The sequence below is a fragment of the Tympanuchus pallidicinctus genome, unplaced genomic scaffold, assembly GCF_026119805.1.
Source record: "Tympanuchus pallidicinctus isolate F22 unplaced genomic scaffold, pur_lepc_1.0 scaffold22, whole genome shotgun sequence".
NCBI lineage: Eukaryota > Metazoa > Chordata > Aves > Galliformes > Phasianidae > Tympanuchus > Tympanuchus pallidicinctus.
In genome coordinates, this window is record NW_026294739.1 from 5,439,512 (window position 1) to 5,462,326 (window position 22,815).

Consider the following 22,815-nt stretch of genomic DNA (forward strand, 5'->3'; position numbering starts at 1 on the left):
GTCATCTTGCAGCTGGTTTTATAACCTTTATGAATAAAACTTCAAAAAATCCCTCCAGGGCTATGAGCTTGAAATGTTTTTTCAGGACCTGTACTGGAGAGAAGGCTGTTACCTGTTGATCTGTTGCAGATGCATCTCCTTCCGACACCTAAATGCATGCAGTGTGGTAGCCATGGGATGCAGTTTGAGTTTCAACGTGAGGAGAGAAATAAGCACTTTACTAAAGATTACTCCTTGCTTTCCCCCTGATCAAATTACAATTTTCAGAATTAGAACATTGCTGCTTATTACTTTTCCTACTCAAATGAGTAGTTGCTAGGTCAGTTGGAAAAGAGGTAATACTGGAATCCACTGGAAGACTCCACTCTGCTTCTTTGAGCCTCTGAACTGTCACATAGCTGAATGTGAGCAAATCATAGCAGTATTAGGGCTCTGCAGTGCTTGTTTCCTCACTTACACGGCTGTTTTATACAAGTTATGGGGCATGATTTCATCTCCCAGAAAACACTGGTTCCCGTTTGTCCATTTTATGTCATCTCATAATGTGCTGCAGATACTTTAACTGATCCATCTGGAAAATTGTAAGATATTTAACTACTTTCTTCTGTTTAAGTAGTGAAAATTTTTCCTCTGGGTGATTTTATTATTGTAACTTGCTTGTGTAAAGTCATCTCAAGATAGGTCCTATTCATTTTTTTTACATGCCTTTTCTTTTTATATTGGAAAATTCTCCTGAGTAAACAATCCCTTTCTGCAGTCTGTGTGCAACCACAGCTCTTGATTTTTAGTGTTAGCTTTATTAAATTGAAAGTAACTAAGGCTCATATCTTCTTTTATCCATTGTTTGTTGTTTCATTATTTTTTTTTCCAGAGGTGTTATTCTTCCAATCACAAAACATGCTTTCAAGAAAGACTGCTGTTTTTGATGTCATTTTGTTAGGTGAAGTCAGAACAGGGGAGCCTGTCAGTGGTCACTGCTATGCACCACCCAAATAAATCAATGCATATTCCGTGTCCTGAGGGTTTAAGTGAAACTGGAGAAGTTTTGGTTCCAAATTAAGAGTTCTGACCCATTTATCTGATCTAGAAGAAGCTGTTAAAGAACTCCTTGTTTATGAGTATGCTGGAGAAGTACTTCTGTTATTTTTTTTTCTTTATAAGAAAAACATGTGCTTCTCTTCCATTCAAAATCTTATGTGGGGAGAGCAAATGATGGAGAAGGGGTAAGCATCCAGTATGTTTTTTCTTATGCACAAAGGGAAAATGCGAGAGTGCCAGAAAGAACTCTTATCCCACTTTCTGGACCAACACTTTTCAAGTTGCAATTAAGATAATATTTTATTATTTTATATATATATATATATAAAACAATAAAATATTATATATTTTATATATTTATATATATATATATTATATTATAATATTGTTTACTTTACAGTTTAATTAAGTGTAAATGCATTAACTGTTTCATTAAGCTATTACCCTCTTCATTTACAATTTTATAAACTAAGGGCTCTGATTTACTGTGCAAGAACCTTCTCCTACATGGCTCTGTGTTAGAGAACCTAAACTTCATTATCGGTACTGATACCAGATAGAGGTTGTTGCTACTTCTGTTAGAGGTGACTAGGCTTTTGCATTATTATTTCTCTTTGTAACTTCATTTCTGGTGTGTTACTGAATTTGCAAGCACATTTTCAATTTTTATTCTCCTTTATATAAAAGCATGGGTTGAAAAACCCACTAAACAAAAGCCAACATACTGCATTTCAGTAAGCTCATCATAAATGCTTCCTATAGTGACTTAGTTCTAAGGATCATGACTGCTTTTAAGCAATAATAGCAACATTCAACATAACGCTTGTTAAAGGCTAATCTGTTATCTTTCTATCATCTTGATTGAGTTTACCAAGCCCTGAAGGCACCTTCAATCCATCCCAAATTCTTGGGGAGAACTGTAAGAATAATATTCCTGGAGTGATTTGTCTGCACAGTCTACCTGTGAGTGAGAACTTGTGTGCTGTGGCTGCAGAGGGTTGTGTTGGAAGTATGGCGTTAGGATTCCTGTTGTTTCATCAACTCTGCTCAGTAATTAATTTTTAACTGCATTTTTTTTTAGCAGTCTGATTATTTTCTATGCATTTCTCTAAGGCTTGGTTATATTATATCTGTTTCTATTTTCACATTTTCCTATACCATGGACTGCAGAGGAGCACCATGATTCTGTTTCTTCAGTGGCTTGTGTTTGACCTGTGTGTATAGCATAAAAATGAAGTACTCACTCACATTTTGCTTCTCTTCACTTCACTTCTGTGCCTATGCTTCTGTGTTCAGTTGCTATAGTCTGAAGCTTGGAGCAAGTACCCATTTTGGGAGCCTTTTGAATTTTTTTCACATTAATTTTAGAGGAAGAAAGAATATAATTTGCTTTTCAAGTGTTTGAATGCCATCTAGTACACTTGAAGGAGCTAAGATGAATTTTTGTGAACATGCCCTGGAATGTCTGAATGCTTCAATTCCATTGGGAACATTTGGCTTGAAAAGTGGTGGATTTTGTAGCTTCCCACTCAGATATTAAACTTTTCCATGCAGTCAGAGGAGCTCATTCTATTAACAAAGATGTGGTATAAGTTTCTCTTTTCTTAAATTCAATTTCATCTTACAGCTGCTCCACTCGAAGAGATGTGCTTCAAGATGTTCTTGCTCCTTTATTGAAGCATTTGGAGACTGGATATCAAAATGCACTGAAAAATCAGGGCATTTCATTTAAAAACAACAAAAAACAAAACAAAAAAAAAAAAAAAAGGAAGGAATCTATACACTTTTCACTAAAAAGCACTTTCATCACTTTTTTATTTTTTTGCCCTCCAATGAAGCAGGTGGAGAAAAGTGAAACTTTTGAGTATCCACAGTCAGAGTAGGTAACAGAGTTCATGTGGAACAACAAATTGTACATTTCATGGGGGGAAAAAAAATGTCCTGCACCAAGAAAAGCCTCACAGCTTGGCTCTTGGGAAGAATGAGGGCTTTTATAGACTCTGGATTTTTGAAATTTCTCCTGTAGCTCGCCACTTTGCGCTTGAAGAAACTATTATATTCCTGTGTCAGTCAAGAGACTCCTGACCCCTCTTCTCCTGCAATTTCTCACAACTGGGGATCGTCTTAAGAGGAAAGCTGAGTTCTGAAACTATGGAAGTAGTGCATCTGCTGGTCGGTCTTGTAGAGGAGATTTCTTAAGTGATTCCATTCAACAAGCCGTTTTCTTCAAAAAGCTGAGATAGACTAAGAAGCCAGAAATAGCTGCACATTTATGTTCCTATGCCCTATATCAGATATATGTACATACTTAATCTTATATACAATACTGACTCAACAAACTTAGATCTTCTTTCCTGATACAATTATTTTTCTCTGCACTTAGCATAGGAATAATCTCTACATGATTATTAAGAAAATAAATATCAAGAAACCAAAAGATCATCTATCAGTCCATTCTGTAATGTGTAGACCGAAACATCAGCAATCACAGTGCTTGCTTATACATACCTGTATGTCTTCCCTAGAAGTAACAGTGGCTGAAACATTACTAAGATGTATTTGCCAGTGTGTGCGTTTGTATTTGCTAATGTGTGCATTTGTATTTGCCAGTGTGCCAGATTCTCTGCCTGTACTTATGGTGTTGGGCACAAGTCTTCAAAGTGAGCAATTTTGATGCTAAGTAGTGAAGATCTAGAGCGCTTCACTGGTGCAACGTGAACACAACACAAGAAGTATGTTTCTGCTGTACAGTTTGATATTGGTATTGTACTGATACTGAATGACGTACAAACACGTGGGCTCCAATTTTCCAGTAAAGAGCAGTACTAAATTTCTACTGATTTCTGGGGAATTTCAGTGACAGAACTTTTTCTGAATGTTATTTTTTTGACAAACACAGCAATTTTCAACTCTACTATTTTTCTATGTATGGGCAGATAAATATGTAGATGCCATTTTTTTTTGCACTCTAACAAAAACCACCAAAGAACCTTCCATGCAGCCTTTGTGGTTAAGTATTTCCTTCTTAACTACTAAATTAACAAGATTACATAAATAAGCAGATACTGAGTTGTTCTGCACAACTATAAAAAACATTTACTAATATATTCAAATATAATTTTACTAAGTATTAGCAGAATTCATATTTTAAATGATAAAAGGATTTATTAGCCCAATCTAGGATGTTAGGAGCAGTAATGCTCTTTAAAGATTAAGGGCTTTTTCTTCATAACTCAGTGTTAAGCCAGTCAGTTTAACACTCTGTTGAAAAGATATCTGGCATTTAAAATCTGAGTATATATTCCATATAAAATATGTATTCATTTTAAAATTGAAGATAGGAGAATTTCTGTTCTATTAAAAAAAATCTGTTGGATGAGGAATTCTGTGTATTTTCCTCTTCCTTTTTGTTCACAACATGATGCTATTGTAGTAAATATTACTGTGTCTTAGTGAATGCCTTATTTTTTTAGCCTAACTTGGGCTGGCAAGGGGAAGCTCAGATGGCCGTAATGGAGGGGATTCTGTTCTCTATGCATCAAGTATTACATGTGTAACATTTCTCAAATACCACCATCCATGGGGATTTCAGTTCAGAAATTGGGATCTCTCCTGGGGGAGTGTGTTTGAAGGCAGTTTCCATCTGTGATATGGACAGAGCAGGGAAGTGTGGGAGGGAGCTGGCTCGTGATTGCATGAGAGTGCTTGTGAAATGTGCTTGAGTACTATCAACAGGAAGGGAAGCACTTTTCTCTTTCAAACTTTTCTCTTTCAAGCCCTGATCTTGTGTTATTCCTAGTCTGAATGTGAAAGCTGCATGTTGCTGTAATGTTGTTCTTCATTCAGTCACTTCAGACACAGTGCAGTTCCTGCCCTTCTGTGGTGGAAGAGACCAAGTGTGGGTGCAGGTGGTTAATGGAATGGTAACCTCTTTCCCTGAATGTTTTTGTGGGTTGTCATTTGGAATTGCTCTGAATTGGACAAGGTTATTATCCACTTACAGACTTTTTGGGAGAGAAGGTAACAGAGCTGATGCAAAATGGAAGCAGATTTGCTCCCCTGAGTTCTGACTCAGGCAATTGTCAGGTCCTTCAGATAGCTTGAAAACCAGAGCACCAGTATATGTAGAAGGTGAGGACAGAACCTTGTTCAAGGATGCCAGCTTTTCGGAGAAAGAAAATTAAGGTGCTTGGGAATAAGAAGAGTTTTAAAACATGGCAGGAAGAAGAGTTTGTGTCATCCTGGGAGAGAGGAGGTGGGTAGGTGCATAGCTGGAAAGGCAGGAGGAGAAGCAGTACTGGGAAGCTGAAGGGAGGAAAGTGGAAGGAAGGATTATTAATGAGACAGGCATCTGCCATGTAGAGAAAAAGGAGTGAAGAATGAGGCATCTAATTTCTTTTTAAAAGGAGGCAATAAAATTCCTTTAAGTCCTTCAGCTCTATAATGAGAAGTCACAATTAATGTTCTACAGAAAGAGTATTTATCTGCTCAAATAGATGTATTAGAAATGTGGGCGTATGACCAATCATTTCGAAGATGCTAAGATCAATAAGAGCAACAGACTGACTTGAATTGTCTTTAAATACAGTATCCATTTTAAAATATGTCGTACTGACACAAAGCGGGGTGTGTATGACTGTAAGAAGAACAAATTCTTTGCAGCTGATTAACTATGGAAAAGCAGGGATATTGTTTAATGATTTGAAATGTCTTCGTATTGATACTGATTGGTTTTCATGAAGGTTGTTTAAAATGTGCTATGAGCTGCAGAATAGATAATCATACTGTAATACTCCTTCATATCTTGTTTAATAGGTACAAAATAATGATGTAAGCTAGTTTTGCCAAGAGTGGCTATAATGAACGCAGAAGATGTGAAGAGAGGTAAAATACATAGCAACTCTCTGGAAACAGCTTTAAATCATTTCATGAGCAGAAGTATGAGGCAAAGGTAGGAAAGTTTAGCAGATTTTAAAGCCTCAAAACACTTCATAAATTTCAGGATAGAAAATCCGTGTTTTTCAGTTGGATTGTTTGGCTTATCTGAAATGTCTTTCTGTAAGATTCATGTTTTGGTTGCAAATTTCTGATTTGGAAATAGTTTTTTTTTTTATATATATTTTGGGTTTAATAGCAGCTCTCCTTTCTGTCAACTTCCACCCCTAAGTTTTGTGGAAGAAAATAGACCAGCTTTAAAAACCGGTATTATTTTGTTTTCAGGAGGAGAGTGGTGTGGCTCCCTAGGTATTCAGTTCATGTTATATTTCTGTCATTTTCTGATACACCTCATGAAAGTCTCTGAAAGTTCTTCCAAATGGTGACTTTCTGGAGAAACACTGTAGATTTATTGCTAATATTATGAAGAAAAAACTTCCATTTTTACTGCTCAGAATTAAATGGGTTGACATTGACTTGGTAGTTAGGACACCCTTCAGTGTAGGATAGAAACATGGAATCATAGAATCATTAAGGCTGGAACAGACCTCTAAGATCTAGTTCAACTCCAGCCCATCCCACCATGTCCACTGACCATGTCCCTCAGTGCCACATCTCCATGGCTCTCGAATCACCTCCAGGGACAGTCGCTCCACCACCGCCTTGAACAGCCTAATGCAATGCATTGAGAATTTCTGAGAAGAAATGTTTCCTAATATTCTGCGCACTGTAGGACAGAATGAGCTTGGGAGATGTTGTGGGAGGGAGCCTGAGCAGTTGGTGCGAGGAGCACTGCAGGCGGCTCCTGCCGGGATGAAGGGAGCAGTGCGAGATCAGAGGATGCCGATGCTGCCAGAGCCGCCTGGTCAGCTGCCTAACACATGGATGGCAGTGGGAGCAGTGGTTTTTTTTGATTGAGTGGTTGCAAGGTCGTGTAATTTCAACCACACTGCGCAAGAAAGCACTGTAAAAAAACTATGGTCTTCCTTGTAGGAATTTACCTTTCTCAAATAAATAGCAGTGTCAGTAATGATGGTGCCATAGCATCAGTTCCAAATTAGGCAGCCCATGTTGTGTAATAAGTGTTCTCTTACTTAAGCATTTGTTTCTAAGGTAGAACAGCAGTTCCAAAGGCAGTGTCAATGCATATGGTCCATTGTTGTTGTTTGGTTGGTTTTTTTTGGTGTATTTTGAAGCATCATGTTCTAAAGTAACAGTTTTGTTCAACCTTATCTATGAAAGAATCTACTATTTCACTTGACTGAGGAAGCTACATATTCAGCTTTATTTAGGCAAAGTAAAGACATAAAAGCTTATATCACCTATTCTACTAAAATCATCAAGTGAGCAACTTTGGAGTAAAAGATGTGTTCGATTCCTTGATTCCATGGAGAAAATGGTTTTAGTTAGGATCTAAAAATGAAGGAGTAGTACATGTTTGTGTCTGCATGCTGATACCTTTTAAGCCTTACATAGAAATCACTTCTTGTATTACTTCTATTTCAAAGGCTTATACAGTTTCCAAAGAGGCTTGGGGGAGCACAGTAAATGCAGATGTTTCATAAGCTGGGCAACAAGTAGATGTTTGTAAGTTTTCACCAATTTTTTTCCCATTAATTAGTGCTCCTCATAAAATCCTGCTGGATCTTCAGCTACATCCATGTTTACAATAGCATTCTCATAACAAACATCTGTCATTGTTCATTGAAAGCTTTTATCTCCTAATGCAAACTTGCCTGTTAATTTCCTGCTGTAACTTAAATATTCCCTGGAAACCAAGTGTTCTACTCCAATTGTAGTAAATGCTGATGTTCCCTGGATTTTTAACATAACATAACCTCTTCGTTAGAAGTGCAGAATAACTTTGTGATGTTACGGCTTTCCTTTGATTTAGGACGGGAGTGGGGGAGAATGTCAAATGACTGGGTACTTATAAATAATGCTTTGAAATATTCAGATTAAAATTCAGAAGTGCTTGTTCAAAAATATGTAGCCATGAATCTCAGAATGGAAATGTCACTTTGTTTTTCATATTTTCAGCTGGAAAAGCGTCTAAAAGAAAAAACAGGATTTGTTGGTTTTAAACAAGCCAAGAAGCATAAAAACAGATCTGTGATCTTCATACAAACTTTCCTGTAGTGATACAGCAGCAATCATTCTTCTGTGTTGCATTAAAATCCTAGAAATTGTGGAATAGAACATTGCCTGAAGTTACTTGAGAGTAGTGTATTTTTCTTGGATGCTCTCTTTACCCCATGAATGACCGATGTATTTTCATGTGTTACGGACGTAGAAGATTGAAGTATTCAAGCCGTATTAATAATGAATATTTCTGAAGTAATGTAGAAAAGGAAGAAATTGTTTTCTGATCTAGTTCTTGTATTAACTTTTTGTGTCTTTTAAATCTCTCAGGAAATCTTTTACAGTCTTGAATGCTTCTGCTGACTTTGGCTTTAAGGATCAGAATCCACTCAAATTATATTTTCAAGTAACTGGAACAGTAAATAAGGAGCTAAGAGCCCAAGCAGGTGCATTGCTGATGTCCAGGAGACATCAGTACTAACTAGATGTCTCCTTTATGTGCGGTTTTGTATTGGTGGATATTATACTCTGTGGTTCACTTGTAGCCTTGCTGCTTAATGTATGCTTTCCTAAATAATGATTTTTTGAAGCGAATTGCAGTTTCTGCTTCAAAATGAGCATCTACTAGAGTTGTCCAGTGCAAATCTACATGCTGTTATTGGGCTCAGGAGAAGAACACAGCCACAGCCTCATGCCCTTGAGGAAAAGTTTCAAAGATCCTCTGTGATACTGCAAAAGTTACTGTTGACTGTTTAGAGATTATTGAGTATGAAATAAAAACAATAAAGGATGATTTATATAGACCATATATTCATTCATTGCTATGCCTTGTCCCTTTTTAAAGGCTAATTATTTGGTCTGGTTGCCTGCTGCACCAAATGTACTCAACATAAATGGAAAGAAGCATGAGGTAATCATCTCCCCAGCTTGGCTAGGACTTGTCCTGAGCTGCCCCCCTGGTGCCTGAGCAGCATGTGACCTGATGGCTGTGATGTCACCTTGCTGCGAACGGAGGTGTGCCTGCTACCCATCTCTGAAGTGAACAAGCAGCTCCATCTGGGTTTGAATTCTGTTTGTGTTACAGCTAGGAAGGAAGGATCAGTTTCTCCTACACAGAATTTTTCAAACAGATTTCTTGAAGCTGTTATGGGTAAACTGGCTGTTTTAGCAGTGCCCACATCTGGAGCTGCCATCTTATGACAGAGAAGTTGGGTCCTTAGAAATGTTCACATGGAAACACTGGCTTAGAATTCCCATGGTCTTGTCCTTCTCATCAACCTGAAACAGCCTGTCCAGACCTGAAATAATTACTGGATTTTTGCACGGAATTCAGTTTCAAAAATAGCTAGTTATTTGGGCTAAATAATGTACTGGATTTAATCATAGTACAGAAAAGTTAAGAGACTTGGAAAAGCATGTGGAATGAGATGTGGTGTTTTCGTGACCTTGGAATGACTAACATCACAGCAGACCATGTCTCTTGGGGAAATAAAAGAATAATATTATTTTTCAGCTTGGGAATGGTTACACTTAAGGTATTGTTCAAGAAGTGATGGAAGCCATTGCAACTTGCAAAAATGTAGGAAGGCTATTGGTTTTAACAAAGCACTTTTCTGCCTTTGCTGTTGCCTTCTAGCAAATTTGTGTACTTCGTTTATACTTAGGGCAAGATAATATCCCTAATAGCAGCAGGAATCCTGTGGGAAAATTTTATTACCAGCATTTGCCTTGGGTAATATCTTACTCCACGCGATGATGAAATAGGTCGTCTTCTGTTCTCTGAGGTAATTCGGAAACATCTGCTTCACATTAGCTCCTCAAAGTACTTTGTTTAAAAGAAACACATTAAGGAAACCTTTCACAGCTCTTGGTAGAGCAACTGCCTCTTATTTAGTCTTGGGCTAAGTGCTCTTCAGTATGAATGATCACTCTGGCAGCAAGGACAATTAGAACAGAATCCTGTAATAAAACAGCACCCCGTCCTGTTTGCAGGGTATTAATGGTCTGCTTTCCTAGCATGTTATGATAAAGATAATGCAAGATGAGCAGCTACTAAGAGTCCCTTGACTTTCATAGTGTTTTGGTCTTTTTTTCAGTTACACCATAAATGAAAGAATTAGAGACCAGTGGTGGTGAGAATGAAAAAAAGCCAAGGTGTATGTTGATCTTTTTGCTTCTTGGCACTTCAGAGTTTATGGTATTTTTGTTACGACACCAGTGAATTTTTTTGTCAGAATTCTTTCTTCAAAAGCACAGCTGGATTTCTGTTCAGTGATTTTCATGGTCAAATCCAAACTCATCTTCAGAAGATAACAGCTATTTTTAGCAGCACTCCTGGCTGGACATATTCCATTACCATAGTTGCATCAGTATTCAGGCCTGCTTTCTCTCTTATTTCTGTCCCATCGTTCTTGCCTCTGGGCAGAAGCAAATTTGTAAGTGCCCTTTTACCCTGCTGTTTCAGGCCTGAATTTTTCACTGCAAGATATTCTCAGGGTTACAATACAACTCTGCCCCACACAGCTGCCCCAGCTGCTTGTTGCTCCTTGCGGGCACAGCTTGTGCAGCCCCGTGCTGCAGCACAGCCCTGCTCCTGCTGTCCAGGTGGCTGCTGATGCTGAGTAAGAAGCTGTTACTCTCCTCTGTGGAGGAGTATCAGAGGATCGGGCTATTTCCTTTCTGTCTCTCTGCTGATAACCTTTCTGGATACAGGAAGTTAATTGTACATGTTTTGTTGTTATTGTTGTTTTAAATGTAACAGTGAAATGAGTGAAAAGGTGTGATCTATACGAATGCTTTGCTAAAGTATTTAAACAGGCAGCAAACTAGGAGGACTTTCAAAAGTAGAGTTTTATTTCCTGTAGGCAATTTAAGAGGACAGTGATAGTGCTAAACAGACACTGTTTTTTTATAAAGCTCAGAATTTGTATTCTACTGCCTTACCAGATAATTTCTTTAGTTTTAGTCCCTGGAAAAAATAAAAAATAAAAATAAATTGCCTTTACCTTTCCTTTTTGGAGTATCGGTGAGTTTGTCCTTATCACTAATTTGGGAATAGTGACTGCATTAATGTAAAGGAGTCAGCTAAATGGTACAGGAGATAGATTAGCATAGGCACAGTTTTTTGTTCTGTTTTGTTTAAAACTACTCACAACAAGAGGAGGATTGCAAGATGTGTGCGTAGCTTCCAGACCATTTCTGTATTTTCTGTTATGACCTGTGTATTTTGTAGCTAGGTAGCAGGATCACAGTGCCACGAGTATTCATCCTTATTAAATGTGTCTGTATTGTGGTTTGCTCAAATGGAGAATGAGAGATTGGTCTTGAAGCAATGCAAAATGCACTCCTTTTGAGAGGCAGAAAAGATTTCAGCTTCACCAGAAAATATGCTGATTTTTTGGAACTCATCTTGAAACACAGAATACTCAGCACTATTTTATTCCATTTCTTTGAACTTTCTGAAATGGGTTTGATTGCAATTTTACTTATAAGCAACAGATAAACAGCTCAGACCATAAAATGAAAATTATTAGCTTTAGTGTTTAGCTGCAGAGCTCAGGCATCAATACTTAACTTATGACTGAGAAATGAATAAAGTATGGTTTACAGCTTTGAATTGCTTAATCTTTAATGCAACCATAGGCTGGCTCAGCAATGCCTCAACCCTTCAGCTTGAACTCCTATGGTATGTTAAAATGCCATTAAGTCATGAACCATTTATCATGTAACGTTTCAAGATTTCCTGGAGAAGGAGCAGTAAATTTCAGAGAGTAAGGCTAAAGAAATTTTTGTCTCTCTCTGAATTGTAGCCTACAGGTAAGCCCTGTGAGTTTAGAAAAGCATGTTCCAAAGAAGATTGGGAATTTAGTCTAAATAAGAAAAACAAATGGTTTGAAATAAAAGAATTAATATTTGGAATAAGTCTTTAAAAACAAGCAAGAAAGCATTTTCAGAATAAAAGTACTTTTTTGTATATTTCTTGGCAGGAGAACTTCAAAAGAAGTTGCTCTCTGTGCATGGATTGTTGCCCCTTTGAAAAGGGAAAGCACAAATTTTAATGATAGAAGGTCCATTAACACCTTTATGGGTGACCTCGGTTTCAGTGCTGTCTGCTGCTGCTGGAGCATTTACAGTCACAGAATCGTTTTGAGTTGGAAGGAACCCTTAATGTTCACCCTGTCCAACTCCCCAGCAATGACCATGGATAGCTGCAGCTTGGTCAGGTTGCACAGACTCCTGCCCAGCCCAGCCTGGAATGTCTCCAGGGATGGGGCTTCTACTGCTTCTCTGGGCAACCTGTTCCAATGCTTCACTACACGTATTGTAAAAAAACAAAACAAAACAAACAACAACAAAAAAAACCCAAGCAAACAAAAACAAGGAAAAAAACACTTTTTTTTGTATACTCAGTATAAACCTCCTCTAAATTTATCCATCCTGGTGCCCACCATTCCCAGTACTTGAATGAAGGGTAAGAGAGGTGAGATTCCTGACGTCCTTTATACAAATCTCATCACTCGGGTTATGTTTAGGAGAGATGATCTTTTCATCCTAGTGGAACTACTAGTGGAAGAAAATTAACTGGGCAAGCTCTTCTATTGCAGCTGAGTTTGAGGAGATCGGGATCATCAGGTCAAGAGCAGTGCTATTTGAATTGAGAAAATGAAACATATATGCCTGCAGATGTAACCATATGTTAACTGGTATGCAGAGTCACTGCTGTTATGTCTTCAGAGATTATCTGTCTTGGTGCTACCAGTTATTTTAGTGAAGAACCAAGGAGTTACTGAGTTCATTGCTGATCTGCTTGAAACATCATGGAATCAAGGTGTAGAATGAATGTGTTTGTGACAGAGATTGTAGCTACAGTATACTTTTTGGGTGGTTTCTTCAATGATGAAGAGAAAACTTTCTTAACTATTCAGGAATTACCAATGTTTTTTTATTTGGAAGAGGAAAATCTAGTTTGGGAAAGATGAAGAATCTATATTAATTACCCTGGTTTATTATGCCATCAAGAAAAGTAATGTAGTTTTTTTGTGTTTGTATGTATCTATCCTTTGTTAATAGGGATATCATAAAGACTGGATGCATGTTAGCTGGTAAAAGGAAGAACAGCAACTTGCATAGTAAGAGGAACCCAAGGAGCTGCAGGTAGCAGTGTATGTAACTGCCTGCCATCTTTAACAGATGGTGCTTTGGTGAACTTGCCTCGTTAGGATGTACGCTTATTTATGTGTGTGAATGTGTCTTTCCTAACATTCCACATAGTGAGGGCCATATTGATCCTAACATAAAATTTCACTTTGTAGTTTCAATCTGTTATTTCATTTTGTTGGTCCCAAGGCCCGTGGTCTTGCATGACAGGTGCATTTATATGTTAATGCAGTATAAAGCAATGGTAAGTTGGTCACAAAAGATGATTAAAATTAGGGAATTTTCTCATACAGTGATTTGACAATTAAAAAGAAGAGAGATTAAAATGATTTCCTGTAATCAGGTGAAACATAAGACATACTGAGACAAGATGACACACAGCTAATGTGTGATACAGAACTTCCCCAAAGAGAATGCCTTTCCTGAGTCTTCGATATTAATTCAGAGTTTTTAAGGCTTAATTAATATACAAATATTACTGGAAAAATAAATTAAATTTACAAATGGGACAAATAATTAGTATCAAAATGTTCATTTAGGGAGTTACTGAAAAGCTTTGCAGCTTTTTGATATGGTAAAATCATATCTGTTAAATGAAGCGGACTAAGTCAAAATAACCACTTGGGAGCAAAATCCTTGGTATTTATTTACATCTTAATTCAGATGTATATTTCACAGTCATACTAAACACTGTCTCAAAATTTAGGTTCCCTGGAATCTGCTGCTGAGCTTTTCCTGTTATTGAAAATGATTCTTTTGTGGATGGTACCCGGAGGTAGATGAATAGAATAACCATTATTTTATGTATTTCAAGGTGCCACTTGACAAGGTGAAGAAGAAATACAGGAGCACTCTTCTTGCTGCTAAAGGCCCAGCTCCAGATGAGCCCAATTAACACATCCACCTGTGTTTACTTAAGCAGAGAGACTTGCTGCCCTACTGTTTCCCAGGTGATAAGCCCTGGAGCATTGCTTACCTCATTGTAGGTTTTCCTGAAAGTAGTGGGTGGCTTGCAGTTTTTATTTCTGTAATGCTGTCACTGAAATGCTTTGGTCAGGGCTCAAGTGTTAGAGGAGTTGAGGAGCTGCTTTCAGCTTCAGTCATCCAGTGGAGGGGAACATAGATTCTGCAGTACTTCAACATTGTGATTAAAACCATTTCAGCAGAATTAAACAGTGACTCCATGGAAACTCAGTTTCCCATTTACACCAACAGGAAGTACAGATTTCTAAAAGTGTTTGAATGAGTCCAGGGTAAGACACTGAAGTGCTAGGTCAGGAGAGTGATGTCTTCCCAAAAGGCCCTAGCAGATGTGAGTGTCCTGTGCCCCCACCTCTGCTATGATCTCGTTGATTAGGAGAAACTTGACTCAGATGTGATAAGTCTTTCCTAATAAGTTTTGAATTAAAGATAAATTCTTTGATATGTTCACATTAGCAACAGCATGAACTTGATAGAAATTGGATCCTGCTTAATAACTTGTAAGTTTTATTAAAGCTTGTTTTCATAATACAGAATGCCATATTGTGCTGAAAACGGAGCAGTTCTCACCAGAATAAGATCTATAAAACATGCAGAACTACAGAACGTACTTTAACATCTAGTCTGTATCTTGCTGCTTGTTACTTAGTTATGATAGTATATATATTCCTAGACTCACAGAGGAAGCAGAACTAGTGGGAATCTTCAGTTCTCATCAGTGGACAATTCAGTATCTAAGTAAACAAATACATAGTTTTTGTTTAGAATTTAAGTATCAATCTATCTTCTTATGAACAATGAAATAAATGGCTTATTCAGACAGGTAAACTGTTTTTCCATCAGTATTCAGCTGATGCATGAAATAAATTGGGTTTCTAACCAAGATGCTTTATTGATGGATTCTGTTTGATGAGTTCAAGTTGCACATCTTCAGTATTTCTGACACGAGAATACCCTGCTGAAAAATATTGGTATTATGAAGTACTGTAAATAAGTGTTTTCACTAGTCACAGTCTGGAAGTCAGATTTATAGGGAAGAATTTCGTTGGACAAGAGTGCTGAACACACTATACTCAGTGTCTTTTCCAGGCATAAATGATGTGTTGCTGACTAAGAATATCATCAGACAGAGTTAGGCCATTTGAGTGTTGGCCGGCATAATGTGTTGAGTTTTATCCGTTCCTGAAAAACAAGGAAAAGTGATCTTAACTGTAGCATCTTTTAAAAAGAAATAATAGGAGTATTGTATTGCCAGAGGAATTAAGTGCTAATATCTATTAAAAGGGTAGGTATGTTTTGCAAAGTCAGAATAATTGTGCTGGTTTTACATGAGCTAATAGTCATACTTCAGCTTGATGTGATTGAGCCTGAGTGAACATCTAATAGTTTTTCCACCAAAACCCGCTACAGATAGTCTTAACTTGCTCTGTTCAGCACTGCTTTGTCTGTAATCCTTGGTCCGCATTCACACTTATGGGAAAGAGTACTGAGTATGTACAGTGATTCAGGCTTTGTATGTTCTGCCTCTGAATTTCTCTATTTAAACCATGCTCCAGTGCTTTAACCTGGGTAGATTCTTACTTCCTCAATTCCATTTTTCTTGTGATAGAAAGGTAATAGTACCTACTGTGCCCAGCATGGTGGGCTGGTGAGAAGTTCAGTAATGCATGAAGTACCTCTAAAGTTTTTTTCACAGAGATGGTATTTTATGCCTGCATTTTAAACTAAGGTCTGTTCAATAGGTTATTATTTTTAAAGGTGAAGTGTTTGTAATTGGGGTTAAGTTCATAAAAAGTATTGGGAGGAAGGAGTAAACCCTGGACAAAAATAACTTCACTGAGTGCTTTTAGCTATTTACTTACAACTTTAATGCAGCTTATATATGTGGCTTTTGCACCTCATTTAAAAGCAGGCATATCTCTTGGATTGATCATTAGATCATTAGAATGCTGTGGGTCATATATTGAATGCTTGCTAGAAATTCTGTGTAAGCATGTTGTATTGTTTTCGGTTCCAACAGTCATGGGAAAATAATAGCTGTTGCCCTTTTAATGTGAAAGATCACAGTGACCTGCTTATTTGGATGTAGAGCCTGCCTGGATAGAAGCAAATTATGTTAGTCATTAAGAAACCCTTGTTGAGAGACATCAACAGCTATTAGCACAAGTAGGCTTGGGGATGTCTCATCGCTGCTGAGCCCAGTGGTTTGTCAGCCATGATCCTGGTGACATCTTGGAGTCACTTGCTGAAGTGCTTCCAGTGCTGCAAGGAGTTGCTGTGTGAGGGAGTTCCAAAATGGGAAAACATTATCGGATTGTAGAGCAGAAGGGAGGGTGTTTATACTTGAGTATGAAGTCGAGCTTGTGATTTGAGTTACTCTGGAACGCAAAGCAGAATACTTTCAGAACATGATGAAATACAAAAAATTCAGTTTTTGGAAATACTGCTATTAAACAACTTTTAGGAAGTAAATATGCAAACTCTGCAAAATAGATAATAACTCTTTCATGCTACCTTTTGTAATGCCCCATTGATTTGTATGGCTGAAGTGCCAGACCTCCATTCCATATCCACCCAGTATGTTGAAACAGGACCACTGTGTTAGCGCATAACTCAAATAATCAGCTTGAGAGCCATGACAGCAAAACTGTTGCCAAGGCTTAAAAGTAATGGGTATCAATACAAGAATTTATCAGACAGTGAACACGTGAGTTTTGAAGTCTGAAATTCATTGCTAGGAATAAGTTAGAAGGTTTAAATTTAGAGGTGTAGTTTTGTAAGTCAGCACACAGTGGTCTTCGAGGACTTGTGTAACTTGGTAGGCATACCAAACTTGTCTTAGGGTTTGGCAGAATAGAATAAGATAGCTATAATTCTAAGCCCATTTTTGTTACAAAGAATGTGACAAAAAGACAGCTCTGTCATGCACAATCCCTGGATCGTGGGCATCAGGGAATAGATGTAACTGCAGGAAAGACATGAGGTGTGCAGAGCCTTGCATAACTATGCTTGTATGGTATGTCTGTTCTGTAAATCTGAGGGACAGCTGTGTGTGCAGCACTTTCACAGGGCCCAGTAGGTGCTCAGTAACTACATGCCGTATTTCTTTGATGTAAGTGGAGCTCACTTTTCTAATTTTTCTAGAGTATTTTACAGTGTTGGAGGAAGCAGCAAAGCTGTCATGACTAATTGTACAAAAAAAGAGCAGGCAAAAATCTTGAGAAAAAAGTTGTAAGAAAAAAATCCTATGAATTGTCCTACAAATTGTAGGCCATGTCTATTTACATATTTACAGCACTGTGAATACATCTAAATATTTGAGGTTTTAAAAAATCTGTTTAAAACAGAATGTTCGATCAGAAAATAAATATGTTGCAGTGGCTAAAATAAAGCAGTGCATAGAGTGTACCGTGTGATTGATGCAGGGCTTTGTTCAGAGGTTATTCCTGTGAAAAACTATTTTTTCACATAGGGGCATGCAAGCCGCCTTCTTAACATAAGCTCCCTGTGGTGAGACACAGATTTTCAAAAAATACTTTTTGCCTTCTGGTGCTCATTGTACACCGTGCCCTGGAGCATTGCTGGACCGTAACCCTGTCACGTTGGACACCACCACTGGAATTGTTAACTACAGCCTGGTGCCTGTCCAGGGATGGGATTACAGAGCTCCAGGGACAGCCATTGCTCAGGTCTGAGTAGAACCCATTATTCTTTCTGATAATTACATGCACCTTTGTTGAGTTATTCTCTGAACCAGAATTTGTCTAGGTAACCCATGACCGAATTGCTCTGGTAAGTACTCATTAGAAGTGTTGGTAATACAATGCGTGACTACGTGTTGTGGCTACAATATAGGGTGGTTCTCACACTGCTGTTTTCAGCTCATAAATTTCTAAAATATCTTGATCTAATATTTTCAAGCTAAATTTCAGTTTTTTTGGTATCTTAAATTCAGCAAAAACATTAATAAGTTTTTCATATTATACTGAGCCTTGAAGTCTAGATTTTAGGAGTCAGTAGTTATAATGAATAACAAAAAACAAGAAAGTGTATGCCGAGTGTTTTCATTAATATGAAAGTTCATGTAAGAATCTTTTCTGGCAGTAAAATATTACTGTATATTTCCTTCCGTGTTATTAGAAGACATATTTTAATAGTGCTTATGTCTTCTTAGGTTTCATTTATGTTCAGTGTGGACTGTGTTATTGTCTTGTAACATTTCACCATAGCAAGATTTCTTAATGCTTCGTTAAATGAGCTGCTTACAGAAGGAGCAGATATACTGGAAGAATGAAGAGTGTATCATAGGATACTTCACTGACGTGTAGGTTTAACCTTCTGGAGCAGGTGGAGTATTTGTGAGAGAAAGCTCAGTGAGAGACTCAACTAAACTAAATGTAGGTCTGTTGATCAAAATTGACTTTCAGTTGTGTTGACTTCATACTTTGTCTGCTCTGTTTTATTGTGAGTTTTTGTAGCGTGTCAGGAGATGTCAAACACTGTAATTTCACTTTCCTGACATCCTACTATCACATTTCTCATTGTCCAAGTATCTAGAAAATTCATCTTGTAAAATGTGTATAGTTCCAAGTACTTCAGAACTTTTTTTCTAGCAAATCCACTATTTCTCAGAAATATTTTTTGCTCAGCTGAAGACACAACAGCACATGTGGAGATCAGAAATTGAAAAAAAATATTTTGTGTTGTTGTTAGTGTTGTGATGATGGTTAGTGCTTAAAAGCATACACTGATGCCCCTAAGCTGGGGAGTGGGGGGATTGGTAATGTATTTCACGTAAGAATTGCCGGCATAGCTTGGTACTAAACTGTCTTAGAAGCAGGGGAGAATTTGGTTATATTATCTAGCATACCTTAAATGTATTCATTTTTTCCTGTCAGAATAAAATCTGTTGCATCTGTAACAAAATTCTATCACTGAAATATCACTAAAGATCCAAAGATGTTCCTTATTTTGATGCCATGCATGGTATTTTTTTTATTCTCTTCACCAGATTGGAATTTTATATTCTGTCCACTACCCAGAACGTAAATCTTAATGATCAAACCCTTGACGCTTCTCTACCCTTTAGTGTGTTGAGTCTCTTATTGTTCTTACCATCTTCTCTCAATGCTGCTTAAAATGCAGTGTGCAAAGAACATCAAAGAAAGCTCTTTGTTTAAAAGCATGATTCTTCCTGTTATTTGCCTGCTGTAAGTTATGTTACATCATAAAAATAGGTGATACTAGGTGTTCATCCAGAAAATTTACATAAGCTTTTTGGACTGTATAGGTGCAGAGGAAAGCACGTCTTAGCAAACTTTCCACAGTTGAGCTTGGTTGAGAATTGGTTGCTTGTTACATTCATGGGTTCTGAAGTTTTACCTTAGTGAGAAATGTAATTGGAATACTTTTCCACAAATTGCTTTGGATTTGATCAGATACAAAGATTTCATGACTGGAACCAAAATAAAGATTCTTTTCTGCCTCTTTCCTGTTATGTACATATAATTGACAGTAGCAGTAAGGAAATTGAGATTTATTTTAAGATATGTACATGTACATTTCCCATTTCCTTGTTCTTGTTTACAGGCTGCATTTTCTGTTTTCCAGGCATCCTCTCTAATATTTTTTCAGTCTCTTAACTTGATTATACTTACGAAAATGTGAAAGTACTTTGACATGTCCAGGCTATGTTGCCCTGTAGAATAGAGTGTTTTCAACTGTTTCATTATCCAGAATGAGGACTGAAAAAGTGACTGTTGGGGAACTGTTTGATCATTGCCTGAACTGATGATTGAGCACCTGGTGAAGGGATATGGCAGGTCCAGGAGGTGCAGGTGCAAATACTTAGAGTGCTTCCCACCTGAGCAGAGCAGGTGTGGACTCTGGATCACTCCTTCCCCCTACTCCCCCAGGCTTATTTAAGGACTATCCTGAGAAGGGAGAGTATCTCCTGGATGAAGGCTGCTTCCTTCTAAGGAGTGTTCTACAGCCAGAGATCCTTATCGCCAGCTGGGTGAGTCAACTTTTTTTTCCTGTACCTGACTATTAGTATTCCCAACAATTCTTTGCTATGGCAAAGAACTTGTCAGAAGCAGTTTCGTAGTTTCATAGAACAAATAGTGAATAAAATGTTCTGAAGGGATACTGTTATCTATTCAACCACACAATTTGGTTTTCAGTTGGTTGATTCCGTCTTCTTGTGTTATAAGAAAAAGGGAAGTTTGTAGCATATGGTTCTTAGCACTGTCACAAATGATTATTGAAAATGTTAAAGAACACAAAAACCTGAATCAGTTTCCTAGGACTTTGTGCTTGTGAGTTAGGCTTTCAGAAGAAGAATTAACAAATGAAAGAATTTTAAGGTACAAGAACTTTTGATCGAGAGTTGACATCTATTCCTTATTCTCAAAACTAATACTACCAAATCTCTACAGTGGTATTAAGTGCTTCAGTAGAAGTTCATAATTACTCAGAGATAGTCAAAGAATTTACTCTGGGAAAAAAAGAAAAGCTCTCCTCTTAACATCCGTACCAGTTAACCAAAGCAATATATAAGAAGATAGGGATGACTATTCAGTTGATTTTAATTTAAATCTTTAATTTCTTATCTTTGCAAATGTTCTACATTTGCAGAAGGATGGTATTCAACAGATGCGTGGTTGTTGTGGATTGTGGTGTTTATTTCTTTTTTTTTTTTACTTTTATTTTTTTTTTATGGCTGATCAGAAGTGTAGCCTTACTGTTCTTTGGCAAAGAAAGAAACATCTACTACTTAAATATGGTTCTTGGCTGAATTTATCTGGGATGCCATTCACTTTTAAGATGACAAAACTATTTTCTGCTATTGTCTTGCTGCATGGTCAATCTCTGGAACGTGCTATCTATCTATAATCTATCAGCTTTTTTTTGTAGATTGGACGCTTGTTTTCGAAGTTTTTTCTCTGCCTTGTCACTTTTTCGCCCATAGGTAAAACAATTTTCACCCAGCTCTGACTTTGTTTCTTTTTTTCTTTCTGCCTATTAGAAATTTTAGACAAACTTGCTCCGATTTACTCCTAACTGGTTTTACTTTGTCTGTTTGCATCACTGCCATATTTTGATTTTACTAAGCTCATACCAGAGGTAATTCATTCAGTGTTGCACTCACGCTTATCTGACCATAGCAGTTCTGCAAATTAGCATAAAACATTGCTTTGGGTGTCCTATATCCTTCTAGCAGGTCATGTGTATCACAGCACTCAAACATGCCATGACAACTGATTGCTTGTGTTTTTGAACACTCTGCTCTTAAATCATGCCAATGACATTGAAGAGTTGTTACATAAACCCACATAATTTTTTTACTCTGAGGAAGATGAGTGATAATCAGTGTCTTCTAGTGAGGGTGAATTATTAAATTACAGTTATCAGTCTTTCATGTTTTCAGGAAATTAAAGTGTTTTACTTGTCTTTATACAAAGCACAGCCTAAGTGATTTGGCATCTGTACCTGGCTTTGAGAAATTCCTTCACTGATTTGCCTCACTTGACATAAAATTCTTTTTCTGTTAAGTTTGAATGAGTCCATAAGCTCTTCTAAAAATGGAAGTTAAATGCCTGTAAGGGGATCTGCCAATAGTGCACAAAGCTAGATGTGAAGAAGAGATGCTTTTACTTTGTTTGAATAGTTATTAAATTATTCTACTAAAATCAATAAAGTGAGTAAGATGTTAAAATTATGGAAGAATGATACTGCTTATAGGAAAAAGATCTCCTATGTGGAGCTACTAAGTTTCAGATCTGCTGAGAACTGATGGTGTATCATTTATTTTTGAAGTTGAGGTGGAGTTGGAGGAAAATGAAAAATCTGTTGTGGCTCTGTACTTGGAGCAGAAGTAATATAACATGGTAGTGTGGTGAAGCTAGGTATCTGTAAAACACATCTGCCCTGCAGCAGCCAGACAAATACAGAAATTTACGTGTATGAGCCTGTTTGTCAAGCAGCACTTCAAATTCTTCTCCTTGCTTTTTATTTAAGTCAACAAAAAATGTAGTTGCCTGTAGGCTATACAAACACTGGAAGCCCCGGAGGGCTGAGTGTTATTACTTTAAACTGCACATCCTGGTACTAACTGCATGCATGCAGGAGTTGTGATCGAGGAAGTCTTCTGTTCTATCACCACAATGCTGCACTGACCTTAAACGAGGGTTTATGCTTTTTAAAATTGTATTTACTTATTATAAGATGAAGCATGAGCATGGTGTTGTCATTTGTAGCTCTCTTCTGAAGAGAGAATGTGTGTGTGTGTAAATGGAACGCAGAACCCAAATGTGGTGTACTTTAATTTGGGTCTAGATATGCAAGCCTGAAAGAAATACTCAATTTAAAATATTTTTCCCCTATGCAATGAGTTGTCTTATTCTCAGAATTTCTTTTTTTTGGTGCCTGCATCTGTAACTAGTTCAACAAAAGTAATTTCAGCTGCATAATATTCATCTAGAGCCAAGCAGTCAAATTTTGCAGAGGTGACAAATGACTGGTGCATTTTTGGACAAAGAATAATTTTCACAAAGGCATGGAGTTATATTTCCTTCTAGAGAAACCTGCAGAAATATTGTTAAAGCAATTCCAGCATATTTG

General features: G+C 37.3%; 2 protein-coding genes across 3 annotated transcripts in view; both read left to right on the forward strand.

The window, feature by feature from the left end:
• PXYLP1 (2-phosphoxylose phosphatase 1) overlaps positions 1-22,815 on the forward strand; it is an 858,650-nt gene that overhangs the window by 90,380 nt on the left and 745,455 nt on the right. The gene's annotated exons all lie outside the window — the stretch shown is intronic.
• The window catches only part of CLSTN2 (calsyntenin 2), a 302,983-nt gene that overhangs the window by 34,648 nt on the left and 245,520 nt on the right, over positions 1-22,815 (forward strand). Inside the window, exon 1 of one of the 2 annotated variants that reach the window (XM_052687063.1) lies at positions 20,121-20,209. The exons of the other annotated variant lie outside the window; for it this stretch is intronic. The gene's annotated coding sequence lies outside the window, so the exon portion shown is untranslated. Of the gene's footprint in view, positions 1-20,120; positions 20,210-22,815 lie in introns of those variants that run through there. 2 annotated transcript variants of the gene reach the window in all.